This window comes from Solea senegalensis, linkage group LG3 (genome assembly GCF_019176455.1).
Source record: "Solea senegalensis isolate Sse05_10M linkage group LG3, IFAPA_SoseM_1, whole genome shotgun sequence".
Classification (NCBI taxonomy): domain Eukaryota; kingdom Metazoa; phylum Chordata; class Actinopteri; order Pleuronectiformes; family Soleidae; genus Solea; species Solea senegalensis.
The window spans coordinates 14,421,575-14,434,688 of NC_058023.1; the positions used below are offsets into that span (position 1 = coordinate 14,421,575).

Sequence of the window (13,114 nt, forward strand, 5' to 3'; positions counted from 1 at the left end):
GAAGTGGATGGAATGTGTTTTGGACACATGAGGGATAGGAGGGGTTTGGGGACTGGGGGGCACTGCCAGAGAGATAGTGACTGCCTCTTTCTCGACTTTCATACCAGTTAATTTAAGGAGAGATAGAAATTGCAAGATTACAGCATAAAATCTTCTTCTTCTTTTTTTTTTTTGAGGTGGCCACATGCCAAGTGGGGAATTATTTCAAAAGTGTATTTTTAGTCTCTAAAAACTGCAATATTACAATAAACTTTTTTTCAATATAAATATTCAGACTGTTAATATCCTGTGTTTTAAGTGACTGATATAATATGAATGAACGAGGAGAATACAGTCTCTGACAGTAAGATTTGTGTGATTGTACAGCATTGTTACAGAGTGGAGGTTCTAAACTAAACTAAACTTCATAAAATCTTTGTTCTGACGTCAGTGATCAGAGAGACAACAGTCCTCAAGTTACACACCGAATGAACATAAATTAGTGGCAGGTGATATGACGTCTCATTGATGTCCTTCATCAGCTTAAAAGGCAAAAAATGATAGTAAGGATACATCGGCAGTGTTTGCTAATGATTATTAGTGTCTCAGCTCAGTGAATGTTTGTTCTTTTGACAACCTCAGAGGTGTTGTAGTCAGTCACCCAAATATCTCTCATTTTCATGAATGAATGATCACTGGTTTGTGCAGTGAAATGCTCCACTATTGAGCCCAGCTGTTTTAAAAGAGAGAAACTACAGCTATAGCGTGCATGGTGAAGGGGACAAAACAGAGCAGAGTAGATGGTTTAAGGTTCAGAGTTCTACGAGCAATTACAGACTGAAACTATAGGCCCAGATCAGCCCTGATACTGATCTTTTAATTAGCTTGGGACATCCCTAGTGTATATACAAAGTGATCTATACATTACCTATGCATTGCTTGTACATGTGTCTATCAGCATTTATACCTTGCATTTATACCTTTCGTCTCTGTGCGTGTGTGTACATAATAACAAGCAAAAGTTAAACTATCTCTGTAGGTGCAGTCAAATTCCATGTATTCAAACACTTTCTTAATTAATAACTGCTTTTTTTTTTAACATTCACCAAAGTGCTTACCACATCTCAGGTGCTTTTTTGTTCCTTTAGATGTCAAATGAGTTTCAAAGTCTTGCACTTTGTACATCCACCACGTACCACCACATTATTCATAAAACATCATATGGTGCTTGTTCATGTCGCACACACACGCAGAGATTGATGGTTCAATTTCAGAAATACATTGTCCATATTAATATGCAAATGATATAACATAAGCAGCTTCAACTATTTTGATCTGCAGACCGACACATTTCCAATATGTTGCCCATGTGAATGTCATAAATCACTTACTGGTTTGTTTATCAGTCTACCATCGGACTGCTTCGGACACAATATTTGATAAGATCTTGTAGACACATGGCATCTTGGCAGTAAGTGGACTACAGGCTGAGCTAAAGCTCTGTTCTGGGAATTCCACAGCTAGTGATTTCAGACTCAATAACGGCACCATGTTTTACTTTTATCCTTGCCTGAGGAAAGACGGCTGACTCACCAGAATGCCAAAGTTATTATTAGTGCTTCACATATGTGGGGAAATGTGTATGTGTGTGTGAGTGTGAAAGACAGAAAGAGAGGCTCAGGCAGCAGTGGTATATGCATGCAGAAGCAGCATGAGGAGCTCTTATCTGCTGCTTGCCAAGCCCTGACCAGGACCCTGACTCCTGTGTTCCCTCCCTCTTTTCCTCCTTCCCCTCCCCCTGTCCCTCGTCCCTCTCCAGTGGGGCTTCCCACTAGTCTGCTATAGTCAAGGCAGCCAGGTGAAATGAGCAATTCCCATTCAGGGACATGAGCGCTGCGCAGAATCGCCCTGTGAAATGGCTGCTCATTTTAGCAGATCAATGCACTCTCTCCCTCCTGCACTGCCACGGTGAAGAAAGGGAAGGGAAGGAATGGTTGTGGTACAGAGCGAGAGAGAGAGAAGGGGTGGTTTTGCATGTGGGTTTGTTTGTGTCTATGTGTGTGTAGAGGGGGTAGGGTGTTAGCAAGGCATTTAATGATATTTGCCATGGCTGCTCTGAGTGAGTGCTGTTGTCGAGAAATGGGAGATGCTTTGCATAAACTCAAAAGACATGCAATATTGCGTCTGCCTCCTTGGGAAGAAAAAGTGCCGTTCCTGGTCTTGCCGGATATGAGAATATTCAGCCACTGAACTGGAAATTTTGCCAATATGAATGATATTAGTGACAGTCATATTAAAATGCTTAGTTGTGACAAAATGAATTCCATATTTCTGTAGTAATGAGGGTAATATGTCACACGATATCAGGATGGGCTCAACAGCAGAACTGTGAGATGAAATGTACGTAATGTCTCAAAGACGTAGTCATACAGTTTATTACATTATGTAGTGTCTCTGTTTTTGGTAACACGTTTGACAGTTCATTACATATCGATTTAGACCAACAGCTACACTCATTTCAGCTCTTACATACAGTATATTTTTGATTTTGCATTGGCACCAGAACCTCAGAGCAAAACAAATACTTTTTCAGTCACACTGACTGCCTCCCTTTGTGCTCTCAGAAAGGTGTTGGCTGTTCAATCTATGGGTCCTGCAAAACCCAGTGAACCTGGACTCTAAACACACAACAAGAAGAACAACCAATTTAAGTTATCCTGTTTCTGGCAGAGGCAACACAAAATCCATCCAGCTAAGCGATCTGAAAATCCGCAGGTTGTCGGCGCATGAGCCCGTGTGTGGGATATTCGGAGTACAGTACACTTTCAGTGCATGGCAGCCAGTCAATATTGTTAGCACATAGGTACCATATCGGTGCTGTCCTGTGGGACACATTGACATGTGTGACCAAAGTGGCGTCAGTCCATGCTCACATCACAGCTGGTCGTGGCTCAAACCGTCTTGCTTTATAAACAAGGTTAGAGCCAAGGCTTTCCCGGGGATGGACTCACATGCACTAACCTGACTGCATATTCACACCAACCACACAGAGGAAGTGTGATATCACTATGTTGTTACAAAGAGAATAGTTTTTAGCTGCTATATTATCATACTACATGACATTTAAATCTGGAAAATTACAGAGGTGGAAGTGCTTTCTAATCAACTGTTCAATTGTCCAGTTTTTTGTATCCAATCATCCTAATCAGCCTCATAGAAAATATTAAATGTATTTGATGGATGAATCATTTCCAAAATCCACATGCTCTCTGGCCACATTTTAAAAACTCTGAATCATCATTGGCTACAGATTCCATCACTGCACTTTGCTGATTGGTTATTGGTGACATCATTGGTTCCTGGTAGCATGCGTGCCAAGTGATTCATGGTCAGATCTATTATTCAAATCTCAAAACTCACCAATAAATCTACCATTTGTATGATTAACTCCCACAATATTCCTGGCCCTCTTTGAATAAATACACCCTGCATTCTTCACTTAATTTCATCGTCTTCTTTGTGTTGTCATTACGCTGTACTTTCGTATTGTGTCTTTATTTTGTTTTAATATTAATGCAGTCTGTAACTGTGGTTGCCACGTCTGTATCATGAAACACCAAATAGCAACATCCAGATATCACTGTAGATATCTCATCCCAATGGAAAGAAAAACAATCACGCTAAAACGTTGATAAGCAAACAAAGGAAGTGCAATTACTGTTTTTATATTTATAATATGAAAACTGTGAAACGTCGAATACAAAACATGCACACACACACTCAAGGGCTAATTTCTCCTAAACAAGCATATTCATTTTCTATCGATATTTGTTATTTTACACCGTTTTAACTCGTATTTCCATATATTAATACAGTTGTGATCTGCATTGTTAGCTGATGTTGTACATTTTCTCAAAGAAGCTGAATAAGAAACTTTGTCCCCAAACAAACCATTTTATATTCCTCAGGATCAACTTTCATTGCCTTTAGACTTCCTGCAAGCGTGGGAGAAGCTGTGCACCTCAGTTACTTCCTCTTGTATATCATGAAGGAGTGCTAATCTCTTAGCAATTCAGACCACTTCAAACTCATTAAAGTCTGTTTGCCCAGTGTGCGCATACTTGAAATGACACACTATTCAGAATAAGAAGGAAAAAAGCACTAACTTAATGAATGACCAATAAATTATGTATCCCGTTTGAATAACTAAGTACGAAAGCAATTTACTTTTTCACTTGTGTTCTTTTTACAGTCACGTCTTTATTGCAGCCGGATTCTTAATCATTATAACCCACTCAAATGTGGAGCAAGGAAATGCAGCTTTTACGGTTGTGATATTTAATTTTACACATTGCATAAACATTTCAAAAATACAAATGAAAAACTGATTTATTACTGATTTATTGATAAGAAACTGACTATGACTTTGTTCTCCCAACATGACAAAAAATGTTATTGCTTCTGCTTAGAGAGCTCCCATATTACGAAACTCCATGGCCATACACTGTTATCAAATATTTATTTTACCTTTTTCTGTTGTAAATAGGCAGTAATCTATCATAACTGTACTATTATTTTGAGTTTGTGTGTAATCTTGCAGAAGCGGGTACAGGAGGATTGAATCTTGGTCATCAGCTGTCAGAGCAGTAATGGATAATGTTTACTAGTAATAGCATGCACTGCCACATTGCAGGGTGTGGAATGTCAAAGTGTCCATTTTCCCCCCAAGCCAGTCAGAAGCAACACTGTCAGAGCTATGGCTGTAAACAATAAGAAAATAGAGGCAAGACAGCAACAAGGAGCTTTCTCCATTTCACCCATTACCGTCAGAGTGAGTGGAAAAAGATTGGTAGAATGTCAAGACTAGAAAAATACAGGCACTTGCAAGAGGCAGAAAAAATGGATTCCAAGTGGATTCTGTTCCGCAGACACATAATGATAGCTGTTATACAAAACTGAGAGATGGAAAGCAGAGGAGACCGGGAGAGGGGCACAAAGCCAATGAAAGACAGAGAGAGGATACGAGACAGACAGGGCGAGAGACACCTGCTGTTGCTTCACCTGCTTTAATAATAGTGTTGACATTCAAATAGAAAGCTCTGACAATAGAAGCTGGCTGAGGCAGCACCCAGTATGCAAATAGGAGGAACGCATCAGGAAATATTAGCTAGCGTCAGGACTTTCCATAACTCACACTGAAAACCACTTGACCCCCTGGCATCCTACAAGTGCTTTTGTATTGTGTGTGTGGGTGTGTGTGTGGGTGTGTGCGTAAGCAAGTGCCATTGACAAAAATTTTGCTTATTTCCCAACTCAAGTCCATTCATTCCTTACAACTGTGAACTTATCCCGATGCAATTAGTAAAATCTGTTCTATAGGCTGTTTTTATCGATTGACATTCCAATCTAACGCACACCTCTACCCTTTCATTCTCACTGTCATGGTATCTCGAAAACCCAGGTTAAACATAATTCAATAATGAAATAATTCATAATTCAACATGGAAAGGATAATTAGTTGAGAAATTCACTTCTGACTCTGCCTTTCATGCTCTCCACATGGACCCAAAGGTTCTATCAATCAAAAGCAAGACTCAGCTAATGTCACATTCACCAATGTACATATTTTATTCCCTTTTAAGTGCTCAACATTCTGGTGATTCTGTTGATTGGAGCAGAAACTTTTCATGATCCAACACAGGGTTTGAAGGATTGCAGATGTCAGCAGCAATACCTATTATAGTAAAAGCAATAGTCAATATTGTGCTCTGACATTACTAATTGTAGATGTGGTTGCTTTCAAAAGCTGTGGCCCAGTACACAGCACTTTGATGCCAAGATTGTTGTTTCTGAACGAGATCGCAAAGTAAAACAGAGTGGAGTTAATGTTTGGACCACACAAAGAGTAATCCCTTTTATGACTATGGCTATTTAGAAGACTAGACAGATTGTGTGGTCTATGCACGGAGCTCAGGCTTGGAAAATCACTTTCTAAAACTCATCATTTCTTTTTCTTATCAGCCTGCAATTTACAACACTTGAAGAAATAGTTTTTTTTCCCCATTAAAATACTGCTCATGCGAGCATGATAAATCCTGCATTTAGGTAGAAAAGAAAACCTTATTTTGGCTGCTTTCATGTCTCACACAATTCGTAATCACCACACAGTGGGCTGTTTGTATACAGGTACATATCGCCATAATGTAAATAGCTTACTGAATAAGCTAGAATACAATATATGATAAAATGCATATTGTACCATAGTGATCAGAAATGTAAAATCAGAATATATAAAATTAAACCTTCAAAACTTTCTGTTCTGTAATAACTGTAATTTTTCAAATTGCAGAAGTAATTAATTTAAAACACGGCTACACAAGAGGATAAAAGAAAGAAAAAAATCGTAATCCCAAGGTCTTTGTCCAATACCAGAGGTCTGTCTGAGGGTTTTGTCATTAAAAAAAAAACACTGCTATTTTACTCTTTGATAAATTACAGATAACAAAATAAAAAAAATAAATCTTTTTGTAGTAATACCTGAATGGGAAAACATATTATAGCAGACAAAGGACAAGACTGAAGAATGTCCTGAATGTTGACAATCTGAATATACTGTGTATATACAGTATATATGTATATAATATATATATTTTATTTTTTTTTTTCAAAAAAAAGAAGTAGGAATGGAGGAGGGCATACAAGCTTGACTGACTTTTCTATGGGAGATGAGGTTTGGAACATAACAGATCTCCCGATATCCCTATGGACAGCTTCCCTGCATGTATGCTAATGCACTGTCCAGACCACTAATATACAACAGGGAAAAGTAGGCTAAATAAAATGAAGGGGGAAGCTGTGAAATACAATTCTGAAGGGCTATAAACGCAACAGTATCAGCCGCCTTGGATCTGTACTTTCTTATTCGGATGTTCTCATTTGTATCCACACCTGTGTCATTCACAGCTTTACGTCTTAACCTAATTTCATGGTCTACGGGTTTGGATGGATGGCTCTGCCTCAACTTGTACACTGAAGGAAGGAGTGAGGGTAGCGGGAGTGTGCCCGCGTGTGCATCTGTGGCTGAGTGAATGGGAAACAGAGAGACAGAGGGTGAGAGAAGGGGGGGACACACTGCATCAATCGCATAGAGAATTGTAGTCACCACCAGATATTAACATTTTAACCTTGCTCTTTTCTCTTAACAAAAACACATTAAGCACATCTGGATAGCTGACAGTGAATTAGGGTTTTACTGACCTTCACTCAGCATCACTGGGTAATCAGGGGTGAACCCATTTTTTGGTGATGTGTTTAAATTACAGTGAAGGGGAAACACACAAATGAAATGATATATTGCAGACTTTGGTCACAGCGAATGTTACCGTCCCCCATGATGTACTGTAAAGACAAGAACGTGGTTGACGTAAAGCACGCAAGATAAATGACATTTCTTAACTGACTATGAGTGAACCTATTAATAATGCACAGGATGTTTTCAATATTGTGTACAACATAATGTCCCCGACTCACAATTTTTTATTTTTTTGTGAGACATGTATTCAAGCAAAGTGTCAGCATTTCTGTTTTAGTCTGAGTATCTTGTGGTGTAAGGGTTTATTTAGCCAAACCAGGCATGACACCAATTATAGTGGAGGTAAATCGATTCCAACAAAGCACTCTGCTGGGACAAACAATAAAATGATCAGAGTTGTTTTGCTGGCAACAAGCAGTAAAAATTAGTTTGTACTTTAAACATAGTTTTAAATCCAGTCCAGTCGAGATCAATACTTTCTTCAAGCTATTAAAAAGCATCGTCCAGTGTGACAAGAATATATGGATGCAAAGGCAGACCAAAAATAAGCAACAAAAGGCAACAAGGTGGAGGGGGGGAACAGGGGGGAACTATCGTATCAGTTTATTGCAAATTGAGTTCTACCAAATACAGAATTTAAGATGATTGCTTTTCCAAAGGGCAGATTTACATCAAAAGTCCAAGCTATGTGTCATTTCCATCAATTGTTTATTTTTCTCACATTTGAAAATGGAAAACTCTTGCAAGAAAGCTATGAAAATGCCAATAGAAAGCTTACAGAAACCTTATCTTACGATGAGTCGTGGTTCTCCCTCGTGTTTGCTAATGCACATTTATGGTTTAGAATGAATGCACTTTAATGAAAAGTGTTGCCACAGATGATTACTGGTGCACTCGGCAGGACAGAAACATATGTCGACAGCAATTTTAACTCATGTAAACAGAGATAATGTGGAACTTCGTTTAATTAATAGGTTGCCTTTGTCTGGAGCAGTCACCATTGCAATATGTTATTATCAATTACCTGGCATTTCATTCCCTTTGCTGTCATTGTACATGTGTGTTTTGAAATTCAGAAGAAAGAAAAGGAGAGAGTCACACAATTTGCTCTAAGCTTTTTCCAATTACTCTAATATCTCACTTCTGCTCCAATGGTACAGTCCAAACTGAAATGTACAGTACCATGAAAGATATTAAAATCATAATGAATATGCTAATTATCTTTTTTATATTCAGAATCCTACAATGGTTTGATGTGCTAATGACAATAGCACCATTTTATGTAAGCTGTAATAAGTGCATGTAATTACTGATTTTAATAATGTGCGCATGTCTTATAGTGTTGTAGTCCATTGTGCTGAACTCAAGAACAGATCTTATGTATTATTATAATTGGCAAAAAAAAAAAAAAAATTTCACTCTCAAGGGAGCACAAGTCAAGACTGTGTTTTGTGCAGTTCATTTTCAGGCTTGGTGCTGCCCGTCTTCATTTCTGCTTCCTGACTTTAGTCTGTTGAAGATAGATCCCTCATATGTCAGAACCGCACAGACCATTTCCCGAGTCCGCTGTGACTGTCAGGCTCCACGGCCCATGAAAGCCGTGTATGTGATGCCCGAAATTACCTCACTGGAGCATGCCACGGACGTTCACAATGGCATGGTCACAACTATAGCTTCAAGAGACACTAAGGGATCTCACTGGCACTTTTAGGTAGCTCCTTGCCAACAAATACAGTGCCTATTTCACATTTTCTGGCAGAACCATAAAATAAATCCATTTTACAATATGTGGGAAGAAAGTATGTGCAGCATGAATTATCAGGTTAATGGTACCGAGGACATGCAGTAGGTTAAACTATAGATTTTGCAATAAAGGATGATGCATTTTGACATTTTAAAAAGGTTCTATGGCGCTCACAAAATACAGAAACAAAACCACTGTAAATCTGTGGGAAAGTTTTGGAATGGAGTCGATAATATCAGCACTTAGTCTTATAATCAATCTGTTTTCTTAACAAGACAAGCTGGGAAGAGCGGGGAAGAAGCCCAACTCTCTCTGGTACAATTATAGAATTGCACTGCAGTCACTTAGCTTGCTAATACACGGTGTGATATTAATTACTGTTTGTAAACAATGCACTTTGCAGAGATTATTGCATGCACTCAGCGTCCTCCATTTGTGTTTGGTAATTCTCACAAGTGATTAAGTGGTGAAGCTAGGACAGCTGTTCAAGATGAGTTCATTGGCATGTTTAATTAATTGCACTTGAGATAATTATTCAATCATTACTTTGATTAATTTTCTGCATCCTAGATAATGCATCAAGCATCTGCTTGATGTCAATAGTTTTGAAAAAGTGACTAGAACAAAATTAACAATTTTTTGGAAGCTCAGTTTAGGACTTAATTGTGCTTTGTTGAGAAAATAATGTTGTAATAATGCTGTCAGTTGGCCATAATGGAAATTTATAATTACTACTGTATGGTTGACTTAATGATGCAGTTGCTCACTTAAAAGACATCACACTAACACTTGCCAGGGCTGCGTTAAATTATTGTGTTCACGACATATCAACAGCAACCTGTCACCGCTCACTTCAGTCTTTTTTTAGTTGATTCAGACCACATTATGTTTGAGACATGCTTATTCTTCGCCCCCTCGGATATTCAGGGTTGTGGCAAAATCCAACTGAAGGAAAGCCTGGCAAATCATTTGTGAGAGATCTTGTCAAACAGATTAATTCCCACCCTGGGCCTCAGGGTTCTGGACCGTTTTTCTGTCATGCTGCTTTGCCAGGCTCCCTCTTGATAATACCCCAAAGATAAAATTAATTGTGCAGGGAGATGTGGGATGGGGAGTATCTAAAAAGGACCTTGAGCAACACATGAAGCTCTCTTTTTTCCCTCTGCTCCTCTGCATGTGCAAACACAGAAACAATCAAATCGTCAGAAGCATGTCACATTGCACCAATGATCACTAACTTTTTTTGGAAGTTCACAGAAGCGAGAAGTTCAGAGAGACACGAAGAGACAGAATCAACCCTCATGAAATATTCTTGTCTAAGATTGTCTGTACACTGTACACTTCAAATTACCATCACTGTGGAATCCCTGACTTCAGTAGTTTACCAAAAAGGATGACATATCAACTGTCTAGATGCCCTCTATAATGCCCTTCTTTTCTATCACACTAACAGTCTGAGTTCATATGTCTGCTGCAAAATAAGTCCGCTAAATCCCTTTACAACAAGAATAACAATCAACAGCTTTGAAAATGATTCTGAGAGACTTATAAACATGCTCAATGTTTGATTAATGTGTGATGTGTCATAAATACCACAGTAATTCCAACGTATCATGGATAACTCCGATATGGCAGTCATGCAATTTGTCAAAATGTTGCTAAAATAAATTAATCAGAAATTCAACCTCATGGTATAAAATGCCAGAAACCGAGCAACATAATTATGATTCTTGTCAGAGAAAAATCCACCCAATAGCCATGGAAGCAATTCATCCAAACACCAAGCATGATGTTTTTTTTTTTGTTTTTTATTAATAATACTGCAGACCTGTCCACTCAAACTGTCCAAAACACAAGTAGAGAAGGTGCTAATTCCTGCTGTGACAGTGTGAAAGAACACAACGTCTCAGTCCTTCATCACCAGAGGCATTTAAAAGCCACCAAATATTCCACTGAGGCAAAAGCACAAGAGCAGGTAAATCGCAGCTGCCTTCTTTCTTTCTTTTTTTTCAACAGTCCCTCAGTAGTTGTGTTGCCCCATCACCTCCACTGGCAGATGGTGCAAATGAGCCTTTATATGCTGCTGCTAGACAACAAGGATAGGCCACCAAGGTGCAGTCCGTGGTGGCATGTGAAGAAGACGCTCTGTCAAAACACATTAGCCATTGCTTCAGAGGTGGATAATATTTGTAAGACAACTAGTCCTTAAATTAGTCCCCATCATTTTTGCTATGACATGTAGACAAGAGTGACTTTGCAGCACAAACACTGAGGTTTGTGCTGTCAAGATTCATAGTTGCTGTATGAATAAGACATGAGATCACTGATTTTTTTTTGTTGTCTTTGATTTCTCAAAGGTGTAGCCTCAGAATGAGTCGATGTTTACAGAAAATCAGTCCACGTACATTATGCTTGTCTGTTTCCCTGGATATGCATTTGGATATCGTTTGAGTGAGTGTTTTACACATACACACATACATACATACACAACCCTCACATAAACACACAGTCCCTGGTCAGTACACGTACACAACAGCATTGAGCTCAAGTAGTCCCTGTTGTCACAGGCTGGCAGTGTCTCAGTGGTGTCCTCCACTGGACCCAGAGACATTTTGCAACAGAGCTCAGACTGTGATGCCGTTGTGTCACTCAGCTGCCCAGACAAGCTGTGCACCAACGATGACTGCCAGGGAGTGAGAGCTCAAGGTAGGTAAGCTAGTGGAATCTATTGACAGGACACTGGGGAGCAATTATGAGTAAAGGCCAAGGGCTTGCTCAAACAAACCTCCTGTTTGTTTAAATCTGTTAGATTACAGACAACTGTTGAGGGATAACAAATCTTCCCAGATAACTCATGAAATCACAAAAGTTAGTTTCAGCTCAACTGCTGACAGCTTCATCACAAAAAAACTCTTAATGGCATACTTAATGGCCAAGCCCAATTTCAGTAAAAATGGGCTTGGGCCTCTCTCTCAGCAAAATCTTGCCGGTGGTCTTTTGTTCATCTGCAAACCAGTTAATGTAGTGACATGATTAACAAACTGACCTCTTGCCAGCTTTTTCATTCCGCAGCATTTGTATTTTTAGGCCTATAAAAATCCAACGAAAATAAATTAAATGGCTACCACTGACACTCTGCACATCACTCCCCATAAAATACCTGAAAATGATCAAGGCAGACAGATAATGGCTTGGAAGAGGACTCTGCTTACTGCCCTGTGACAGACATTTTCAATTAAAAAGGGTAAATAACTTTAGATTCATCTATTTCACCCTGTTCTGAGATTTATCTGTCCATCGTGCTTTAAATCCATTCACCCCTAAAATGGTTATATCACAGATTTGTATTTCCTGGGCAAAGAAAAATGTCATATCGCTCCAATGTTGTCATGTTGTTGTTTAAATCTCCCTACCCTGTCTGAGTTTTCATGAGCCAGTCCCCAGTATGTGAAAAAGCTGATGATATTAATCCACTAGCATCAGTGGAACAGTTGCAGCACCATTGGACTTGGATAAGAAGCATACCAATCTATATTCTATAACTCTGATAAATTCTATATTGTGGATTTAAATGTGTCCACAGGCAGAAGCACGGTGTAACTCAAACCACTTTTTGTCACACAAATATAAACGTGCAGTTTTTTATATCGATAGTCATCATGGTAATTTGTCCTGCGCTAGAACTTATTAAGATAAAATTGCTTGAAATCTGTAGCTGTACAGTATCACTGAATAATATTTCAATTGTCTTAAGTGGAGTACTTAATTTGCTGCTGATCTGAGATGTCTGACATCAACTGTCTAATCCATGCTTCACAATTACTGTCTGTGTAGCCGACTACTACTGTATTTAGTCAAATTTGTGTACATAATGACTGTTGTGGCCCAGCACTTTATTACTACTCAAAAAAATGCTTGTAGATTTTCTCAGCTCTGCCATATCTGGTATTATTATATTATATATTTACATTTATATTATATTATATAGAGGAGAAAAAATGCACTAAACTATATTATCTAAATCTAAACTATAGATTTCCACCTTCCCATGTTCGCCAAAATTATTGGGTCCAACCATG

The 13,114-nt window shown here is 38.7% G+C and overlaps 1 protein-coding gene across 33 annotated transcripts in view; it reads left to right on the top strand.

The window, feature by feature from the left end:
- LOC122766725 (receptor-type tyrosine-protein phosphatase delta-like) overlaps positions 1 to 13,114 on the top strand; it is a 315,856-nt gene that overhangs the window by 130,912 nt on the left and 171,830 nt on the right. The window lies entirely within an intron of this gene.